At 48.2% G+C, this 12,758-nt stretch overlaps 1 protein-coding gene across 6 annotated transcripts in view; it reads left to right on the top strand.

Moving 5' to 3' along the window:
* The first annotated feature begins 2,563 nt into the window (after positions 1-2,563).
* The window catches only part of GMEB1 (glucocorticoid modulatory element binding protein 1), a 51,001-nt gene continuing 40,806 nt past the window's right edge, over positions 2,564-12,758 (top strand). The window contains exon 1 of one of the 6 annotated variants that reach the window (XM_032246604.1): positions 2,564-2,676. The gene's annotated coding sequence lies outside the window, so the exon portion shown is untranslated. Of the gene's footprint in view, positions 2,677-3,004; positions 3,236-12,758 lie in introns of those variants that run through there. The other 5 variants (XM_032246606.1, XM_032246600.1, XM_032246603.1 and 2 more) reach the window with 5 other exon arrangements.

Below are 12,758 nucleotides of genomic sequence, written 5' to 3' on the forward strand. Positions count from 1 at the left end.
CGCTTGAACTTGGGAGGCAGAGGTTGCAATCAGCGGAGATGACGCCACTGCACTCCAGCCTGGGTGACAAGAGTGTGACTCTGTCTCAAAAAAAAAAAAAATTAGTTATAGGCCAGGCACGGTGGCTCATGCCTGTAATCCCAGCATTGCGGGAGGCTGAGGTGGGTGGGTCACTTGAGGTCATGAGTTTGAGACCAGCCTGTCCAATACAGTATCTCTACTAAAAATACAAAAATTAGCCAGGGATGGCAGTGCATGCCTATAATCCCAGCTACTTGGGAGGCTGAGGCAGGAGAATCCCTTGAACTCAGAAGGTGGAGGTTGCAGTGAGCTGAGATTGTGGGCCACTGCACTCCAGCTTGGGCAACAGAGCAAGACTCTATCTCAAAAAAAAGAAAGAAAAAGTTATCATCCAGGCATGGTGGCTCTCGCCTGTAATCCCAGCACTTTGGGATGCTGAACTGGGTGGATCCCTTGAGCTCAGAAATTTGAGACCAGCCTTGATAAATTCCATCTCTACGAAAAATACAAAAAAAGCTAGACATGGTTGTGCAAGCCTGTTGTCCCAGCTACTTAGGAGGTCAAGGTTGGAGGATCACTTGCGCCCGGAAGGTTGAGGATGTGATGAGCTGAGATTGCGCCACTGCACTCCAGCCTGGTTGATAGTGAGACTCTGTCCCAAAAAATAACTAAATAAAAATAAATGGCCGAGCGCGGTGGCTCATGCCTGTAAGCCCAGCACTTTGGGAGGCCGAGACGAGCGAATTATGAGATGAAGGCATCGAGACTATCCTGACCAACATGGTGAAACCCTGTCACTAGTAAAAATACAAAAATTAGCTGGGTGTGATGGCACGCACCTTTAGTTCCAGCTACTTTTGAGGAGGCTGCGGCAGAAGAATCACTTGAACCCAGAGGGCAGAGGTTGCAGTAAGCCGCGATCGCACCACTGCACTCCAGCCTGGTGACAGAGTGAGACTCCCTCTCAAAATAAATAAATAAATAAATAAATAAATACAGTGGCTCACACCTGTAATTCTAGGACTTTGGGAGGCCAAGGCAGGAGGATTGCTTGAGACCAGTGTGGGCAACATGGAGAAACCCCATCTCTACTAAAAATACACGAATTAGCCAGGTATGGTGGCTCCTGCTTGTGGTCCCAGGTACTCGGGAGGCTGAGTGAGGCAGGAAGATTGCTTGAGCACAGGAGGCCAGGGTTGCAGTGAGCCGAGATCCTGCCCCTGCACTCAGCCTGGGAGATCAAGTGAGACCCTGTTAAAAAAGAGAAAAAAGAAAAGAGAAAAGTAAAGAAAAGAGAAGAAAAGAAAAAAGAAAAACCTACTTAGTAGGGTTGCTGTGAGGGTTACACAAAACAAAAGCATCTTCACCAAGCCTTAGGCCATAGAAAGGTCTTTCGTTTGTTTGTTTGTTTTTTGAGTTGGAGTCTCATTCTTGCCTAGGCTGGAGTGCAGTGGCCTGATCTCTGCTCACTGCAACCTCCATCTCCTGGGTTGAAGTGATTCTCCTGGCTCAACCTCCCAAGTAGCTGGGATTACCGGCCTGCTACCACCCTTGGTCATGGCCTCAAGTGAGCCACACTCGGCCATAGAAAGGTCTTAATAAAGCTGGGCGCAGTGGCTCGCCTGTAATCCCAGCACTTTGGGAGGCCGAGACGGGCGGATCACGAGGTCAGGAGATAGAGACCATCTTGGCCACCGTGGTGAAACTCTGTCTCTACTGAAAAAAAAAAATTGGCCGGGCATGGTGGCACGCGCCTGTAGTCCCAGCTACTTGGGAGGCTGAGGTCGGAGAATTGCTTAAACCCGGGAGGCAGAGGTTGTAGTGAGCCGAGATCGCGCCACTGCATTCCAGCCTGGCAACAGAGCAATACTCCCTCTCAAAAAAAAAGAAAAAATAAAGGACTTAATACGTGTTAATTGCTATTACTGACCCCAGGAACTCTCCGAAGCACTTTTCATGCAGGTATCACCTTTTTTTTTTTAGCACTTACATTATGCCTTATGGGAAACAGCAGCTTAGAGTTGTCAGGAAATTCCTCCAGAGTCGCTTACATTTCCAGCAGGGGAGTCAAGACTTGAACCTAGCAACTCACAAGCAGAAAAAGCTTGGCAAACAGGCATGGGTTAGATAATGCTTAGGGCTTGCTCAAGGACTCGTGACCAGTTACTGATCTATGCAAATCTTCTGATTGCAAATTGATAGGTGGATTGTAACTTGAAAGGTCTGATAAGATGTAAACTTCATAAAACAGGATTTGGGAAGTAAAAGGCGTAGAGTCCTCCAGAGGAGTCGAGAAAGCTAGCTTGGCCTCGATTGTGGATGAGGTGATTCTTCCATTTAGGCGTTATTTTCCTCATCTATGAGTGCGGGAAGGAGAGTTATTGGGGTCTCTAGCGACCTTTCCAACACTGATTTTCAAGGGTGGAAGAATCCTGCTCAGGTAAAGGCCCAAATCCCTTGGCTAAGGTTAATCCTCGGTGGGGCCGCCAATAGGGACGCGTCCCCTTTAAGGCGCCAGCTCGCCAGCGGCGGCGGCCGGAAGTGTTGAAGCCCGGCCTGGCGGCGGCGGTGGCGGTAGCTGCCGTGGCGGCCTCTGCGCATGCTCCGTCGCCCGCCCGCCCTGGCTGCTCGCCGCCCGCCCGCCCGACGGAGACGGTGAGGAGGGGGAGGGGTGGGCGCGCGGGCGCGGGCGCGGGGTGGGGGGGGGGGTGGGGGCGGGGGGGCGGGCGCGGGGGCCGCGCGGCGGCCGGCGAGGGCGGGCGGGCGCGCAGGGGGCGGGGGGCTGCTGCCTCCGCGGGCGCCTCCCCACGCCCTGTGCGTGCCGCCGCCGCCGCCGGGGAGCGAGCGGACGTCGCGGCGCCGCGGGGGGGTGGGGGGACGCTGCCGCTGGGTCCGCCCGAGCAGCCGGGCCGCCCCCAGCGCAGCCGGCCGTGCTGCCGGGGCTCGGGCCCCAGGCCAGGGCGGCGGGAACCGGCAAGCCCAGCACGGGGGGGGGGGCCCCGGCGCCCCCGGACCGAGGGGCCCGGAAGTACTCGGCTGAGGGGCCAGGAGTGGCCGGAGTGACTCCGGACTGAGAGGCCGGAGCGCCCAGGACCCCAACGAGGGGTCCAGGGAGCCTGGGGTATCTCCAAAGGCGGGGTCCAGGGAGCACCGGGCCTTTGGCTGAGGATCTGGTTAGAGGCCTGGGTCCCGCCCGGTGGGAGGGGGACGATAGGTGAGGGAAGCCCGAATGCCAGCCTGGGAGGAGACCCTCTGGGAGGTTTGGCCGGGGAGCAAAGAGTACGGAGTGGGTTCTTCTGAGGAAAGCAGAGTCCAGCTTCTTCCGAGGGGCGCAGTGGGGGCCTCGGCCATTCAGAACAAGGGGAAAAAAAGGCAGGTTCTTTTCCAAAAGCAGGGAAGGAAGAGGAGCTCCAAGGGGAAGTGAGCAGGCCCAGGTCTCCCTACAGATGAGCGTGTGGTGGGAAGACTCCTAGAGCCTCCTGAAGTATGAAAGAGCAGGGGTCCAAACCTGAGGGGATGGAAGAGACTGGAGTACCTCCTGATGTCTAAGTGGAGAACAGAGTAACCTGCCAGCTCAGGGGATGGAGAAACCTATCTTTTTGAGAGAAGTAGAGATCGTTGAGGGAAGACGCTTAGGGTTTTCCCGCCTTCTGAAATGGCAGGGGAACCGGCCAGGTGTTACCTAATTGAGGGGCAGGATAGATGAAGGCAGTCTCAACCCGAGGGACTTGAAGGATGATCCACCAGACATGTGAGCGAAACCTTGACCTAGACAGCAGAGCAAGCACAGCCCTAAATTCTCTTCAAGATAAGAGAAGTCTCAAAACCACTTCCTAGTAGACGCAGATGGGGCCTTGACTGGTGTCTATTCAGGCGAATCAAGACGGGTTTTAGGAAGAGACTGTCAGATATGATTCTAGTCTTGAGGGATTGTCTTCTTCCCCCTTGCCTCTGCTACTAGTTACCAAAGTGCATTTGGGGAACCTTTTCCAATGGTTGTACTGTCTTCTAATTTGAGAGCCTTAAATCAAGGATGTATATTTAATATCTTAAATGATGATTTTTTTTGAGGCGGGGGTTCCTGTTTACTTCAGCAAACACATTGAATAGGTAGCTCCTACTCAGCTTCGTTGGGTTTATCGGAGGGGGGCGTATTTTGGTCTTGCCCTAAGCCAAAGTCCACTGTACTGTAGCGGGATGACTCTCATAAGAACATCCCATCGCTCCCTCAAACATTCACATAGTAGTCTCCAGTCTGTGACTTAGAACTTCACCTCGTCTGAGTACTTCTCTCAATGTTTTTGTGTAATTGACTTGTTGACTAAATTACATCTTGCATTCTGGATCTCTCACTGGATACATGAGAAGAAATAAAGGGGATATCAAGGAGTTTTAGCCTCAAGTAATAAAGTTTTAACTTCGATTTTTCCCCCCCTTATTTTAAACAAAACCATAGTTTAAAGTGGAAATTTCTTATTTCTTTTTCTTTTTGGGAAAAGAGTTTCCCTTTGTCGCCTAGGCGGGAGTGCAGTGAGTGGTGCGATCTCGGCTCACTGCAAACTTGATACTCTTCAGCCTCCTCAGTGGCTGGGACTACAGGCCCGTGGCACCGAGCCCGCCTAATTTTGTTTGTTTTCGGGCGGGTGCTGTGAGCGGCCTCCTCGGCCTTTCCTCAGCTCGAGTTCTAGACCAGCTTGGGCAACATGGTGAAACCCCATCTCTACAAAAAATAACAAAAATTAGTCAGGTGTGGTGGCTCTGCTGTTGGTCCCAGCTACTCAAGGAGGCGGGAGGATCGCTTGAGCCCCGGAAGTTGAGGTTGCAGTGAGCCGAGTGTGCCAGCATTCTCCAGCCTGGGTGGCAGAGTGAGACTTACGTCTCACCAAAAAACTACACAGTCTACAAAAGTTATAATAGAGTGTGGAATAAAATATTGTGGGCCAATCGCGGTAGCTTAGCATGGCGGCAGACGCCTGTAAACCCACTTACTTGGGAGGCTGAGGCAGGAGAATCGCTTCAACCCAGGAGGCGGAAGTTGCAGTGAACTGAGACCGTGCCGTTGCATTCCAGCCTGGGCAACAAGACCGAAACTCTGTCTCAAAAAAATATTAAATAAATATTTTGGAGTTAGAAAATTTCAGGATATCTCGTACCTATTATTCATTTTTATTTTTTAGCCTCCAGAAAGTGCCAATATTATTTCTTTCTTTTTTTTTTTTTTTATATATTTTGAGACAGAGGCTTGCTTTGTTGCCAGGCTGGAGTGCAGTGGTGCAATCTCACCTCGCTGTAAACTCCGCCTCCCATGTTCAAGCCATTCTTCTGCCGCAGCCTCCAGAGTAGCTGGAACTACAGGCATGTGCCACCAGGCGTGGCTAATTTTGTATTTTTGGTAGAGATGGGGTTTCTCCATATTGCTCAGGCTGGTCTGGAACTCCTGATCTTAAGTGATCCACCCACCTTAGCCTCTTAAAGTGCTAGGATTACAGGTGTGAGCCACTGCACCTGGATGATTCTTGTTTTTTTTATTTATCTCTTTTGAAAAAGAGTTTCACTCTTGTTACCCAGGCTGGAGTGCAATGGCGCGATCTCGGCTCACCGCAACCTCCGCCTCCTGGGTTCAGGCAATTCTCCTGCCTCAGCCTCCTGAGTAGCTGGGATTACAGGCATGCGCCACCATGCCCAGCTAATTTTTTGTATTTTTAGTAGAGACGGGGTTTCACCATGTTGACCAGGATGGTCTCGATCTATTGACCTCGCGATCCACCCGCCTCGGCCTCCCAAAGTGCTGGGATTACAGGCGTGAGCCACCGCGCCTGGCCGATTTTTGTGTTTTTAATAGAGACAGGCTTTCACCGTGTTGGCCAGGATGGTCTCAATCTTTTTACCCTGTGATCTGCCCACCTCAGCCTCCCAAAGTGCTGAGATTACAGGTGTGAGCCACGGTGCCTGGCCAATGTTGTTTCTTTTTAATTACCACTTCCAGTGTCCCTCCCTGCATTCATGACATTTGTTTTTATTCAAACATAGCATCTTGCCACATTTTAGACATTGGATTTTCAGGGCACTCAAAAATGAATTTTTTTCATTTAATTTCTGAGTGGGTCACAAGTAATTTGTTGAGCTTTCTGGTAGCTATATGAGCAGTGATGTGCTTAGTTTCAAGGTGTCTTTTTTGTCTTTGAAAATAACTACAGGCTGGGCACAGTGGCTCATGTCTTTAATCTCAGCACTTTGAGAACCCGAGGTGAGAGGACTGCTTGAGCCCAGGAGTTTGACACCAGGCTAGGCCACATAGCAAGACCTCACATCTACAGAGAAATAAAGAAATTAGGCCGGGTGCAGTGGCCCAAGCCTGTAATCTCAGCACTTTGGGAGGCTGAGGTGAGTGGATCATGAGGTCAGGAGTTCAAGGCCAGCCTGGCCAACGTGGTGAAATCCCATCTCTACTAGAAATACAAAATATTAGCCAGGCGTGGTGGTGGGCACCTGTAATCCCAGCTACTTGGGAGGCTGAGACACAAGAATCGCTTGAACTAAGGAGGCAGAAGTTGCAGTGAGCCGAGATGGCGCCACTGCACTCCAGCCTGGGTGACAGAATGAGACTATCTCAAAAAAAATAAAAGCAAGTTTAAATTAAAAAAAAAAAAGAATTCCAGAGAGAGTTGTATGATTTCACAATGAATACTTTAAAGCCCCTTCATAAAATACTCAAAGGATCAACTCACTCATTTTGCCTCAGGTGTTTTTGTTGCTATAAACAAGAGCTACTTTTCCATTTACACTTAGCTCAGAGATGACCTTGCATTCAGGCAGTGTAGTCTGTAGAGCTGGTTTTGGGTTACTTGCAAGGAATATGGTATTTAGGGTAATAAGTGATACTCAACCCAAACTTGCTTCTCTAAAGAAAGTCAGAATTGTCGTGTTGAATCAGACCCGTGACTTAGAATGACCCTGAAAGATGTATTGTGGATGATTATAATTATCCTCTCTGATAAATTCTCAGAAGGCTAGAGAAGCAGCCAAAACATTCCTCTTGCGTGCTAAGGTATGGTATGGGTAAAGAGTAAAATATGAGTTACTGTTGAGGAAGATATTAATGAAGAAGTTAGTCAACCACCTATTCAGAATGTTGTAGAGGGGACTTTCCTTAGGGTTGAAAGTTGAAATTAGAAGCATTCTTCTAAATCTGTTTCTTTAGTCATTTAATAATCCATTATTTTGCCTCAGGTATTACAGGTTGAGTGTCCCTAATCTGAAAATCTGAAACCTCAAATCTCCAGAATCTGAAACTTTTTGAGCCAACATGATGACATAAGTGAAAAATCCCACAGATTAGTAGTTAATATAGACTCTTTCGTGCACAAAATTATTTTTATTATTATTTGAGACTGAGTTTCTTTCTTGTTACCCAGGCTGGAGTGCAATGGTGAGATTTCAGCTCACCAAAACCTCCGCCTCCCGGGTTCAAGCAACTCTCCTGCCTCAGCCTCCAAAATAGCTGGGATTACAGGCATGCGCCACTACGCCCGACTAATTTTGTATTTTTAGTAGAGATGGGGTTTCTCCATGTTGGTTAGGCTGGTCTCCAACTCCTGACCTCAGGTGATTTGCCTGCCTTGGCCTCCCAAAGTGCTGGGACTACAGGTGTGAGCAACTGCGCCCAGCCTCATGCACAAAATTATTAAAAATATTGTATAAAATTACCATCAGGCAACTGGGTGCAGTGGCTTATGCCTGTGATCCCAGTACTTTGGGAGGCCAAGGTGGGTGGATCACAGGTCAGGAGTTCAAGACCAGCCTGGCCAAGATGGTGAAACCCCATCTCTGCTATAAGATACAAAAAAATTATCTGTGCATGGTGGCGGGCACCTGTAATCCCAGTTACTCAGGAGGTTGAGGCAGAGAATTGTTTGAACCTGGGAGTCAGAGGTTGCAGTGAGCCAAGATCAGACCACTGCACTCCAGCCTGGGTGACAGAGGGGGACTCTGTCTCAAAAAAAAAAAAAAAAAAAAAAATCTATATATGTAAGGTATATATGAAACATAATTCAATTTTGGAATTTGTGTTTAGACTTGGGCCCGTCTCCAGGATATCACATTATATATATGTAAATATGCCAAAATTTAAAAAAAAATCTGAAATTCAAGGCACTCCTGGTGTCAAGCATTTCAGAGAAGGGATGCTTAATCTGTAATTTTTGAAATTTAAAGCACATATTTTGTAAGTTTAGCTACTTGCTAAAGTGTTACATCTTTTAAATTAAATGTGTTATGGCATGGTGCTTGACAGTGAGTGTTACCTCAATAAAGATTAGCTGATGATTATTATTATTTTTGGGAGATGGAGTTTTGCTTTTATTGCCCTGGCTGGAATGCAATGGCACAATCTTGGCTCACCGCAACCTCTGCCTCCCAGGTTCAAATGATTCTTCTGCCTCAGCCTCCTGAGTAGCTGGGATTACAGGCATGCACCACCATGCCCGGCTAATAGGGTTTCTCCATGTTGGTCAAGCTGGTGTCGAACTTCCAACCTCAGGTCATCTGCCCACCTTGGCCTCCAAAAGTGCTGGGATTACAGGTGTGAGCCACTGCCCAGCTAGCTGATTATTTTAATTCAGCCTATATTCTATGGTTCAAATTTTAAAGATGTTTATTGGTTCAATTATTCTAGGATTATATGGCATTTGAATGCCTCATCATATTTCTTTTTGGCCTTTCTAGACTCAAGTGTTTTGTTTTAGTTCTGTTGCTGGTAGCCAGCTGAATCAGTCCATTGATTATCTTTTCTAATTTTATTTTATTTTATTTTTGAGACAGAATCTCACTCTGTTGCCCAGGTTGGAGTGCAGTGGCGTGATCTGGGCTCACTGCAACCTCCACCTCCTGGGCTTAAGCAGTTTTCTGACTCAGCCTCCCCAGTAGCTGGGATCACAGGTGGCTGCCACCACACCCTGCTAATTTTTGTATTTTTAGTACAGACGGGGTTTTGCCATGTCTTGAACTCCTGACCTTGTGATCCACCCGCCTCAGCCTCCCAAAGTGCTGGAATTACAGGCGTGAGCCACTGCGCCAGACCTTTATTTTATTTTATTTTGAGACAGTCTTTCTCTGACTACAGCTATGCACCAACACACCTGGCTAATTTTTGTATTTTTAGTAGAGATGGGGTTTCACCATCTTGGCCAGACTGGTCTCGAACTCCTTACCTTGTCATCCGCCCGCCTTGGACTCCCAAAGTGTTGGGATTACAGGCGTGAGCCTGTAATTTTTTTTTTTTTTTTGAGATGGAGTCTTGCTCTGTTGCCAGGCCAGAGTGCAGTTGTGTGATGGCTCACTTCAACCTCTGCACCCTGGGTTCAAGCCATTCTCCTGCCTCAGTCTCCCGAGTAGCTGGGACTACAGGCGTGTGCCAACACACCCAGCTAATTTTTGTATTTTTAGTAGAGATGGAGTTTTACCATGTTGGCCAGGATGGTCTCTATCTCTTGACCTCATGATCTGCCTGTCTTGGCCTCCCAAAGTTCTGGGATCACAGGCATGAGCCACCATACCCAGCCTTTTTTTTTTTTTGAGACTGAGTTTCTCTTTGTCACCCAGGCCGGAGTGCAGTGGTGAGATCTTGGTTCACTGCAACCTCTTCCTCCTGGGTTCAATGAATTCTTCTGCCTCAGCTTCCTGAGTAGCTGGGATTACATGCACCCACCATCATTTCCTGCTAATTTTTATATTTTTAGTAGAAATGGTGTTTTACCATGTTGGCCAGGGTGGTCTCAAACTCCTGACCTCAAGTGATTTGCCTGCCTTGGTCTCCCAAAGTGCAGGAATTATAGGCATGAGCCACTGTGCCTGTCCCCTTTTCTAGTTTTAAGTCCTCAAGTAGCAGAAGTTTATATTGTGTAGTATAATATCTTGCAGTTACTTTTTCTCTGCAGTATCCAATAGTGTCATGTATCTTTTCCTTCTGTAGTTCCTTAAGAGCAGTTACTGTTTCTCCTCATATCCAAGGAATCTAACTCTGCCTTATATGAGGTAGACTCAATATAATATTTGTTGAACTGGCCATAATGATGAGCCATAAGCTATATAGCTTAGCCTAGCTGCCTAGGCAAATTTATATATCCCCAGATAGGAAGGTAGAAAGTTCTAGAAGTGGCCAGGCATGATGGTTCACACTTGTAATCACAACACTTTGGGAGTCTGATGTGGGATAATAACTGGAAGCCAGAATTTTAAGACCAGCCTGGGTATTATACTGAGATCCCGTCTCCATCTTTAAATAAATAAATATAAAACAATAAGAAAGCTCTAGAAGTCTTTTAGGGTAAGGCGAGTCTCTAAATTGGACAAAAATGTATTGCATACCTGCTGCGTGTTCAGATTTGTTTATGAAGTTTCAGATAAGCAGTTTTTTTTTGTTTTTTGAGACGGAGTTTCACTCATGTTACCCAGGCTGGAGTGCAATGGTGCGATCTCGGCTCACCGCAACCTCCGCCTCCTGGGTTCAGGCAGTTCTCCTGCCTCAGCCTCCTGAGTAGCTGGGATTACAGGCACGCGCCACCATGCCCAGCTAATTTTTTGTACTTTTAGTAGAGACGGGGTTTCACCATGTTGACCAGGATGGTCTCGATCTCTTGACCTCATGATCCACCCGCCTTGGCCTCCCAAAGTGCTGGGATTACAGGCTTGAGCCACCGCGCCCGGCCCAGATAAGCAGTTTTGTAGATAAAACGTAAGTCTGATATTTGAAAACCATTTATTACACACCCATCCTGGGCCCTGTGCTAGCCATGGGGAAGTTGCTGAATAAGAAAAGCAATCCTGGTCAGGCGTGGTGGCTCACGCCTGTAATCCCAGCACTTTGGGAGGCCAAGGCAGACAGATCATGAGGTCAAGAGATGGAGACCAGGCCGGGTAGAGTGGTTCACGTCTATAATCCCAGTACTTTGGGAGGCCAAGGTGGGCAGATCATGAGGTCAGGGGTTTGAGACCAGCCTGGCCAACATGGTGAAACCTCATCTCTACTAAAAATACAAAAACTAGCCTGGCATGATTACGCAAGCCTGTAATTCCAGCTACTCGGGAGGCTGAGGCAGGAGAATGGCTTGAACCCAGGAGGCAGGGGTTGCAGTGAGCCGAGATTGTGCCATTGCACTCGAGCTTGGGTGATAGAGTGAGACTCTGTCTCAAAAAAAAAAAAAAATTACAAAAATTAGCCGGGCACAGTGGCTTGCACCTGTAGTCCCAGCTACTCAGGAGGCTGAGGTAGGAGAATTGCCTGAACCTGGGAGGTGGAGGTTTCAGTGAACTGAGATTGCGCCACTCTACTCCAGCCTGCCAACAGAGTTAGACTACTTCTCAAAAGAAAAAAAGCCAGACGCGGTGATTTAGGCCTGTAATCTCAGCACTTTGGGAGGCTGAGGCAGGCAGATCACAAGGTCAGGAGTTTGAGGCCAGCCTGGCCAATATAGTGAAACACCATCTCTACTAAAAATTAGCTGGGCGTGGTAGTGCATGCCTGTAATTCCAGGTACTTGGGAGGCTGAGGTAGGAGGATTGCTTGAACCCAGGAGGTGGAGGTTGCACTGAGCTGAGATTGTGCCACTGCACTCCTGCCTGGGCGACGGAGGGAGACTTTGTCTCAAAAACAAAACAAAACAAAACAAAACGCAATACTTGGCTGGGTGCGGTGCGGTGGTTTATGCCTGTAATCCCAGCACTTTGGGAGGCTGAGGCAGCTGGATCGCCTGAGGTCAGGAGTTCTAGACCAGTGTGACCAACATGGAGAAACCCTGTCTCTACCAAAAATTAAAAAATTATCCAAGTATGGTGGCCCATGTCTGTGATCCCAGCTAACTGAGATGGCTGAGGCAGGAGAATCATTTGAATCTGGGAGGCGGAGGTTGTGGTAAGCCGAGATCGCGCCATTGCACTCCAGCCTGGGCAACGAGAGCAAAACTCCATCTTAAAAAAAAAAAAAAAAAAAAAAGCAATCCTTGCTTTCCCAAGATGTACAGACTGAGGAGGAAAAGCCAATCAAAGTGAGATGATGGTTGTGACGGGGGTACTGCAGGTGCTGAGAGATCAAGAACACAAACTTGGCTGGGTGTGGTGGCTCACGCTTGTAATCTCAGCACTTTGGGAGGCCGAGGCGGGCGGATCACCTGAGGCCAGGAGTTCAAGACCAGCCTGGCCAACATGGTGAAACCCTGTCTTATTTAAAAAAAAAAAAGAACACAAACTCAACTCAAACCTAGTGAAGGAATTCACAGAAGGCCTCCCCAAGGAAGTGATATTTCAAGTAAAGCACAAAATGGTTAGCAGGGAGTAGCCAAAAAGGAAGGGAAAGATAATTCCAGGTAGAGAAAATAAGTGTGAAGGCTCGGGTGAGAAAATATGGCGTGTTTGAGAAATTGAAAAAATTCAGGCCGGGCGCGGTGGCTCAAGCCTGTAATCCCAGCACTTTGGGAGGCCGAGGCAAGTGGATCACAAGGTCAAGAGATCGAGACCATCCTGGTCAACATGGTGAAACCCCGTCTCTACTAAAAATACAAAACATTAGCTGGGCATGGTGGTGCGTGCCTGTAATCCCAGCGACTCAGGAGGCTGAGGCAGGAGAATTGCCTGAACCCAGGAGGCGGAGGTTGCAGTGAGCCGAGATTGCGCCATTGCACTCCAGCCTGGGTAACGAGCGAAACTCCGTCTCAAAAAAAAAAAAAAAAAAAAAAAAAATTCAG

The sequence above is a fragment of the Sapajus apella genome, unplaced genomic scaffold (assembly GCF_009761245.1).
Source record: "Sapajus apella isolate SASKATOON/1434 unplaced genomic scaffold, GSC_monkey_1.0 scaffold62, whole genome shotgun sequence".
Taxonomy (NCBI): domain Eukaryota; kingdom Metazoa; phylum Chordata; class Mammalia; order Primates; family Cebidae; genus Sapajus; species Sapajus apella.